This window comes from Elaeis guineensis, chromosome 1 (assembly GCF_000442705.2).
Source record: "Elaeis guineensis isolate ETL-2024a chromosome 1, EG11, whole genome shotgun sequence".
Taxonomy (NCBI): Eukaryota; Viridiplantae; Streptophyta; class Magnoliopsida; order Arecales; family Arecaceae; genus Elaeis; species Elaeis guineensis.
Window position 1 is genome coordinate 170866643 of NC_025993.2, and position 8659 is coordinate 170875301.

The 8659-nt window shown below is 40.2% G+C and overlaps 1 long non-coding RNA gene across 1 annotated transcript; it reads right to left on the bottom strand.

The window, feature by feature from the left end:
• Positions 1-151: 151 nt before the first annotated feature.
• LOC105032327 (uncharacterized) lies at positions 152-8529 on the bottom strand. The gene is made up of 3 exons (XR_829789.4): positions 8351-8529; positions 544-646; positions 152-469 (listed from the first exon to the last, which is right to left on the bottom strand). It is a non-coding gene; the product is annotated as an uncharacterized lncRNA (long non-coding RNA).
• Between the last annotated feature and the right edge of the window lie 130 nt (positions 8530-8659).

Sequence of the window (8659 nt, forward strand, 5' to 3'; positions counted from 1 at the left end):
CATTCTGAACCATCATGCATCAACATTTCTTGGATTCAGTATGCTAAGCCCGTTTCTTACTTCCCCCTCCTGCAAACTGGTTTCTTATATGTTTAAATCATTAAATAAAACATTCCTTCTTAGGTTTTCATTTCAAACCATTTTGTCCTGGTTGATGCAAGTTTTGTTTGTTGATTCTACTGTATTTGATCCAATCCAATCATTACCTGCCCGCATCTTCCGTTTTTCTTGTTTTTTTTCTTTTTTACGTACAAGGAGGAGGCACCACTGTTGAGAAGTCCATTACAGTATGCACATCATTATACAAGATATTAGCCAAAACATTTGGAACAGAATAAGTATAGTGATCAGTGATTCTGAATTGTTCTTCAGAAGCTTGATCTGCTAGCCAGTCCGCAACTTTATTTCCTGGCCTTCTTATATGTGTAGCTTTAAAAGCAAAAATCACCTGCGTCCCTACGTGTATATTCTGCAGCAGTGGATTAGTTTGAAAATCTTGCATATTATCCGCATTGCGTAATGAAATAATACTTGTGAAATCACCTTCAACCCATAGACGATTAGCTTGAAAATCCTGCAGAGCACATTTAATTGCTTCCCCACGCTGACACTGACTCAGCTTGAAACAGAACAACAAGAAAGAGACCTGCCAGTTGCCCACGATAGCCTGGCAATCATGAGTGATGGTTGTAGAGACGCTTGCAATTAGGTATGTAGAATAACAGTTAAAAGAGCAACATTTACAATATACTTTATGCTTCACCTGGGGCCTAATTGTCTTTTGCTTGAACTGGGGAACTATGTTACTTCAACATGTTGCTCTAAATCCATTGACATGTCTTATGAACCTATTGGTACTTGCCTACTTTTCATTTCACTGCTGGAAATTTGAACTACCTAATTCGAGCATGCTGGACTCAAACTGCAAGGACTGAACGATGACATTCATATGGCCCATGGCATGCTGTTTCCTTTACTGTGATTCAGCTGCCTGTCTTTTTAGTTTTCCAACAGCACACATGTTCAGTTACTCACTATAAGTATTCCAGGAGCACTTTTATCAGGACATTGTCACTGTTGGATGGATGCTCTCAATTTCCTTGTGAGATGCCTATTTGCTAGTTTTACTGTATCTCCTCTTAATTATGGAATGTACAGTTCATGTAGTTATCTTCTATGCTTTTTGCTTGTTGACAGTTTGTACTCCTATGTCGTAATCATACTGTTATATGATCTAAGAAGCACTTGCTCCTCTCGTTTACCAAAAAAACAGAGGACTTTTATGTACACTATCATGATTCTATTGGTTGTGATCCACAAGATAGTATACACTTATGAACAAAACTCATATACTAGAAGTCACTTGCTTATACAGGACAAAGTCCCAAATTAATGGATACAATGGTACAATACAGTATGTTTTTGGGCAAATTTACAAACTTCTGCTAATTAGTTAATCAACTGATTTATAAATATACTAATGATGCTAACATTTGTCAACAGATTGATCTTTCAGATGTGAATTTTCAAGCCTTACGACCTTCAGTCATTCATTATGGACAAGAACAACTTGAAATTCTCACCGACGGTTTCACGAACCAAATAGGGCATGGTGCATCCGGAAGAGTATACAAAGGTAAAGCACTCGACAGTGAAATGGCAATTGCTGTCAAGTGTCTAAAAGAAGGCGAAATATATATCAAAATGTGGAAGGTAAATTAAAAACTATAAACTCAGCAATACATGCTTTTATATTGATCTTAACATAAATCTTTTATCTTTTGTCCAGACAGAATTGACATTATTGAATAAGTTTCTTCACAAAAATATAATCAACTTAGTTGGGTATTGTCCTGCATATCCCTCTTTTTCCCTCTTTAGCTATCATGACAGAATTTATGGAAAAGGGCAATCTAAGGGAATATATTGGTATGTTTCTACCTATCTCCAAATTATTACTATTTTATGCCACCTTAACTTGAGATAGACGATAATTATATAGAGAATAAACTTTATTTAAAGAATACATGAAACAAATTAAGTTAATATTTTAGCAAATGTATAAATGATGTGTGTTGATTTTGTGGCAGATTCGGACATTAACTGGCTTTTAAGAGTGCAGATAGCATATGCTGTAGCGAAAGCACTTTGCATAGTACATGCTGGAGGTGTGACATTATATGATTTTAAGACCTCCAACGTTCTCATTGATGAGGTTAAAAATTTTTTATCTCCTAAAATTTTTTAAATTTGAAATTGAAGCTTCCACTAATTCTTTTTTCTGTTGTATTTTTTATCATTCAGGATTATACTCCTAAAATAGGAGACTTTGGACTACCCGTCGGTGAAGAAATCCCAGTTCACTGGCAATTATCAGCATTCGGAACGTACGGTTATGTGGATCCTAGTAAGTAATAAATTAAATTATTTTTTACAATTGCATCAATAATTAAAAAATTGTTCTAAAAGTATATTTGCACCACTGATTTCATAATATTGTATGCTACAGTTGAAGAAATTCACTTGCAGTTTTTTCTAAGATTGCTTATGTAAGTACTCTACAGTAAAACATATCCAATACCTAAAGCCTTTTCAAATATCCTAAACACTAGTAAAAGTTCCCAGCACACAAAACCTCTGACATCAGCTTTCATTTCCAAATAAATTCAAAAGCACTCAACTTCCTAGAGAAACTCTTCCTTTTTTTTTCCAAAAAAACTTTTAATTAATTTTGTTGATGGTTATCTTGCTTTTCTTACTAAACATATTGTGAAAGGTTTTATAACTTTGTTGATCTCCTCAACACGGAAGCCATTGCTTTTTTTCCCTTCCTTTTTTTATGAAAATTGTCAATTTCTTTTTTCATAAATAACCTCTATGCTCATGCTCCAACTTCGATCCTTTCCGTTCTTTATTATCTTCCAAATCTTCCTCTCAGATAATTTTAATATGTACAAGTAAACTTCTTTAAATGACTCGTTAATGCATCAAATTTCCTTCAAACATTTCTGTATTCTCTCTCAAGCAATTTCTCAAGGCAACATTAAGCCCCCAACAATGTACAGCAATATTTCAGTTTTAATGATTTTAATTTACAATCCTATTTAATCTCCAATGCAACAAAAAGATTCATGCAAGGTGAGCTGAGATTCACATGTCTATATCACCGAAGGATAATGGCGGTAAAAATATTAACAACATGTGTTTGAAAAGATATTTTACCTATCTTTTGAGTGATAAGGTGTGTATTGGCTTTTAAAGGAGTGTGGTCAACTAGTGAATTTTCTATTAGAAAAATCCTGACTGTACCTATCAAGAACCTCTAGATCTTCTGCGTGTACCTGAAGAGATCTGCGATAGATCCGGACTCTTGGAAGACAATGAACACCAATCTACTACCTGGATCTGTGATGGGGCGCCTCCCTCCGAGGGCTTGAGGGAGGCACCCCCCCTTCTCTAGGGTTTTTTCAAGACCTGGGGCGGCAACACTAGAGAAAGAGAGAAGAAAGATGGAGGGAGAAAAGATCTGTATTCCACTGTTCATCATATGAAACCCTAATACAACCTATTTATATATATATACATAGCCAATAGATCCGACCAAAAACTCCCCTGACTGAACCCAATACATGAAAGCACTCACCAAGCCTATGTACATCCATGTCCCACATGCTCTCATCCCTTGAACTTAATCCCAGTCCAAACCCTTGAGTTAGCCCTCTTAAGACCCATCAAACCAGACTTTAAGACCCTAGGATCAAAACCCAATCCAAAATCCAAATAGAAAACCCATGTTGCTCTGCCCGTGATGCTGAGTCGACTCAGTAGACCCTAGGATCAAACCCAATCTTAGACCCAAATAGAAAACCCATATTGCTCTGCCCGTGACACTGAGTTGACTCAGTCTGTCACTAAGTCGACTCAGTCTCAGATTGAGTCAACTAATTTGGGACTTAGTCGACTCAATCTGGCACTGAATCAACTAACCTGCATACCGTGTCATAGCTTTTCGAACTACTATCTTTTATTTCTCTGAGATATAATTGACCCAGACTAGAACTAGGTCAACCCACTTGCGACTTAGTCGATCCAGTCTCAGTCAGAGCCGACTAACACACTGAATCTGCTCTTTCCTCCGCAGCTTTAGTCCTGGCTCTGGTTCTTTACTCCATCTTGTATCTCCAAATATTTGAAACTCTAATCAGGCCCCTCGAAGTCCTCATCATCTAAATCTCGAGTCCGTGGAGAGCTACGCACCGTCTCCATCCTAGGACCACTCCTATCCTAGCCCTAGGACCATACCTGTCCTAATCTTCCGGAACCAACATCCTGACTCTTCTTGTGGCCTCTCAAAACTTGAAAAGTACCACACCAACTCCTACAATCTTCCACTTGATGCGCCTAAGCCTTAGCAAATTTGATAACGTTCTGCATGCTCCCGCTGTTGCTGCATGCCCTGACAGCCCCTTTTATAAACATCCTTGCCACCGCCAACCCTCTTTAGCTTCTACATGCCCTTGGAGACCCTTTGAGATGACCGCCTCCATAGCTGAAGACCCTAGCTCGCTCCTCTGCATCATCTTGAAAATTATACTCCCTTATGCTAAGCAGCCACATCATCTGTCCTAGACTTTCACGAAAAAATTGCAGCATTTCTGAATCGACACTCGCTGCATACCCTGACACAGTCTCCTCAAAACAAAGCCACTCTAAACTCATGCCAAATCCCTCTCCATCTGTAAAACCACCACTGCTCGGTGCTCCACTTAAATTCGAAGTCCATCTGATGCCGTAGAAGATGACTCTATAACCGACTCATCCGAGGTTAACCATCCAACGGTGCACTGCTGGACCTACCGCTGCACTTCGATCCCCGTCGCTGCCCCTTCGGATCCTCCGCACTCTACGGACCCCTCCGAAGCCGTCTCAAATACATCATACCCTGCGGACTCCTCCAAAATCTACGAGATCATCCAACTCTTCACCTTCAGCGACTGAATCCTAAAAAATTCTATCCTAGCCATTATCCTCTTCTGCCCTTACACCAACCATCGCTTCAGCTTCTCCCGGAGGAACTGCAGCTCAAACCTCATCCGAGGCTCAGACCCACCTATCACACCGAGGCTCGTCACCACCTCATAGGTATCCAGATCCTCTCTTGCTGCAAATAACCCATCTGATACGATCTCCCCAGAACCTTGATCTATAGTGTCCTCAACCTCGCATAGATCCATGTAATGCATCACCGCCACTGATGCTGGAATCAAGAACCTATCCCTGCACCCCTTGACTTGGAACCTATGCTAAAATATCTTCCGTTCGTGGAGGCACCTCTGACCGGTGCTCCACCTGAATTGCGTCTCCTCCTGGTGCTCCTGTAGAAGATAAATCTAATTCAAGATCAACTGTCCAGCCCTATCCTGCTGGACCTCCATCGTCGCTACTTTCATTTTGGATACCTCCTAAACCACCAGAGGACCTCCTTCTCTTGAACCCGCTGCAACACTCTATGGATCAGCTATCTCCATCCTCCTCAAGACTTCGCAAACTCTTGCTCTGATCGAACCACTGAATGCATCTCTGACTACTTTCCCACCTTCCTACACCCGAAGGTTGTAGTCACTTCTTCAGTTTCTCATCTACCAAACTGTCCCCATGCTGTCATTCTTCCGAGAGACCCCTATCGCCTAACCGCCATACACCTTAATCTTTCCACCAAGACCGCCTCCAACCAAAGTTGGATCAGCAAATTATGCACCCAAACCTTCCATCCCAAGAAACATCCCTTTCCTTCAATCCTCTCAGCCTCCACCTTCAACCCGCTACTCCCGGTTGGCCAAACCACAGCAAAAAACGAAAGTAGATCTGAGACATACCGTGAAATAGGTGTGCAGATTTCTGATTTTATCCTGTATGACTTCTCCTTCGCTTTCATGCTCCACCAGGCTCTGATATCAATTGTTAAAAAAATTCTGACTGCACTTGTCAAAAATTTTTGGATCTTTTGCGCGTACTTAAGGAGATCTGTGATAGATCCGTACTCTCTGAAGGCAGCGAACACCGATCCACTATTTGGATCTGTGATGGGGAGCCTCCCTCAGAAGAGGTTGCTCTGCCTACGACATTGAGTCGACTCAGTCTGGCACTGAGTCGACTAACCTGCGTATCGTGCCACAGCTTCCCAAAATTCTTTCTCTTTTTCTGAGACATAATCGATCCAGCTGGGACTGGATTGACCACCTGCGACTTAGTCGACCCAGTCTCAGTCTAAGCCGACTAACATCCTGAATCTGCCTTTTCCTTTGCAGCTTCAGTCCTAGCTCTGGTTCATTGCTCCACTTTGTATCCTCAGATATCTGGAGCCCCAACGGAGCGCCTCGAAGTCCTCGTCGTCTGAACCTCAAGCCCGTAGAGAGCTACGCACCATCTCCACCCCAGGATCACTCCTGTCCGAGCCTTAAGACCACACTTATCCTAGTCTCTCAGAGCCAACACCCTGACTCCTTCTATAACCTTTCAAGACTTAGGAGCACCACACCAACTCTTACATTTTCATGGATACACTAATCATCATGGAAACAATAATTTCACTTACATCATCTTTCCTATTTGTAGAATTAAATCTCCTGGACATCATATATGCTATCTCATTATTTATAATCTTTATAGTTAAAAGCCATTGACATCATTTATTATCATAAGACATATGTCTCGAAACACTACTCCCTTGAAACAACAAATTAGTTAAAAATCCCCTTCTTAAGTCTCTTATAGATACCACTAGACATATCCTCGCGGCTTGTGCAAGGGGTAGGGATTTGATTCCGGTTGGGGTTAGCCTAGGCATATAGTAGAAAAAAGTGGGAAGTAGCCCCTCTTAATCTCAATTGAAGAAAACATCTCATTTTTAGTTTACACATACTCAACAAAAAGGTGATGCATGCTCCCACAATAGATATGCACGGCCATGACTTGTTTGACCCAACCTACACTTTAGGTAGGTTGGAATTAAGGAGTTAGCAATATGACTCCAGCTTAATTTGCCAAATACTTGTAGTGGGCTAGCCTGAATTAAGTCAAAGGAGAGTCAAGTTGAGCATTCAATGGTGTAGACTAAAGCTTGACCCAACCTATCTATAATGCAATTGCAATTTACTGAGGAATCTTTTTTTCTTTTAATTAATGTTATTCAGCATTGCTTTAAACTATTGCTTTTATTCAATTAACTCTTCACATGAAATTTAAATATATCAATATGCATGCAGATGGACCTTATGATAGAAGGCCGAAGGTTGATGTTTTTGCTTATGGTCAAATGTTATATGGACTACTTGCAAAAGAAAAGTACGTTGGAGTTGTGCCTTCTGTTAAAGGACAACTCTATTATCTTTTCAGAGATCAACGTTTTCATCAAAACTTTGCCGAGTACCCGTCATACAACATTGAAGATGGAAAGTAAGTTATACCAGATAGCTGAGGAATGCTCCGAAGTTATTGAAAAGCATCCAAAAATCACAGCTGTTGTTAAAAAATTTAAAAGTTTGAAAGTTTGGAAGTGGCTGTTGACTTGAAATTGAAACTTTGAAAACTTAAAAAGTTTCATGTGTCTCTTTGAGCTGCGCTAAGCTGGACATTGTGCTTCAAATTACAGGGCAATGGGCTTAGACTCTCCATACCCTACCCTGTGCTCTAAAATAGAACACAGAAAGCACTGTAATAAACATTACGAGACATAACTCAGGATAATAAGTTCAAAACAATTCCATGAAGATTTTTGTGGCTCTTTGCCTCCAGGTATTGTCGGCCAAATAAAGAGGGAATTGCATGGTTTATTAAGAATGCTTTGTCCAGGCTTATGGGGGAAATTTATGCCTTTCTTTTTCTTCTCTTTTGCTTTCTACTTGGGCATCTGAAGGCTAGAGATCAGGACGCACGTGGCAAAAAAGTGTATCAAGATTCAACCAGCATGACTTTTCTATCATAATCTAAAGAAAAAGAACCAAAACCGCCAGATCTATATCCTACCTTTTCTCAATCCACGTCCAAGTTTTCTTAAAATGGATGATTGACGGCAACTCATAATAAAACCCCATACGGAAATTGAAAAACACACACAAGAAAACTTATATGATCTAGTCTTCGAGATGCCTGAATTTGAGGGGTAATAGGAGGTCTACCGACAACGGATGTAGGAATTGTTCCAAAACAATCAGGACTTGCAATTTCCCCATCCATCTGATAGGTTTTCAACAGGAGGGAGTGTGTGGACGCATATAGATCAAATCAAGCACTTCCAGAGAAGACAGGAAATTTAATAATCGAAAAGGGGATAGAAGAAGGGCTTTCATACCAGATCTGCTGTCACCGAGATATGCTCCATCTCGATGGGCTTAAAATTCTCTCAATCCCTTAACGATCTCGCCGCTTCCTCTTCGCCTTTACTCTTGCCATGGAGGGCAGCAAAAAGGAAGAACCCCTGCACCGAGCCGCATCCCCAACCCGTGCATAACCTGATGCTATTTTAAGTTTTGTCGTTTTAAAAGACCACTTGACATATATATATATATATATATATATTTTAGAGAGACGGGAGATATATATCGTTCCGGCAAAGAGGTGTAGAGCAAGTATGAATTGACTTTTTTTCATCCAAGAGTTC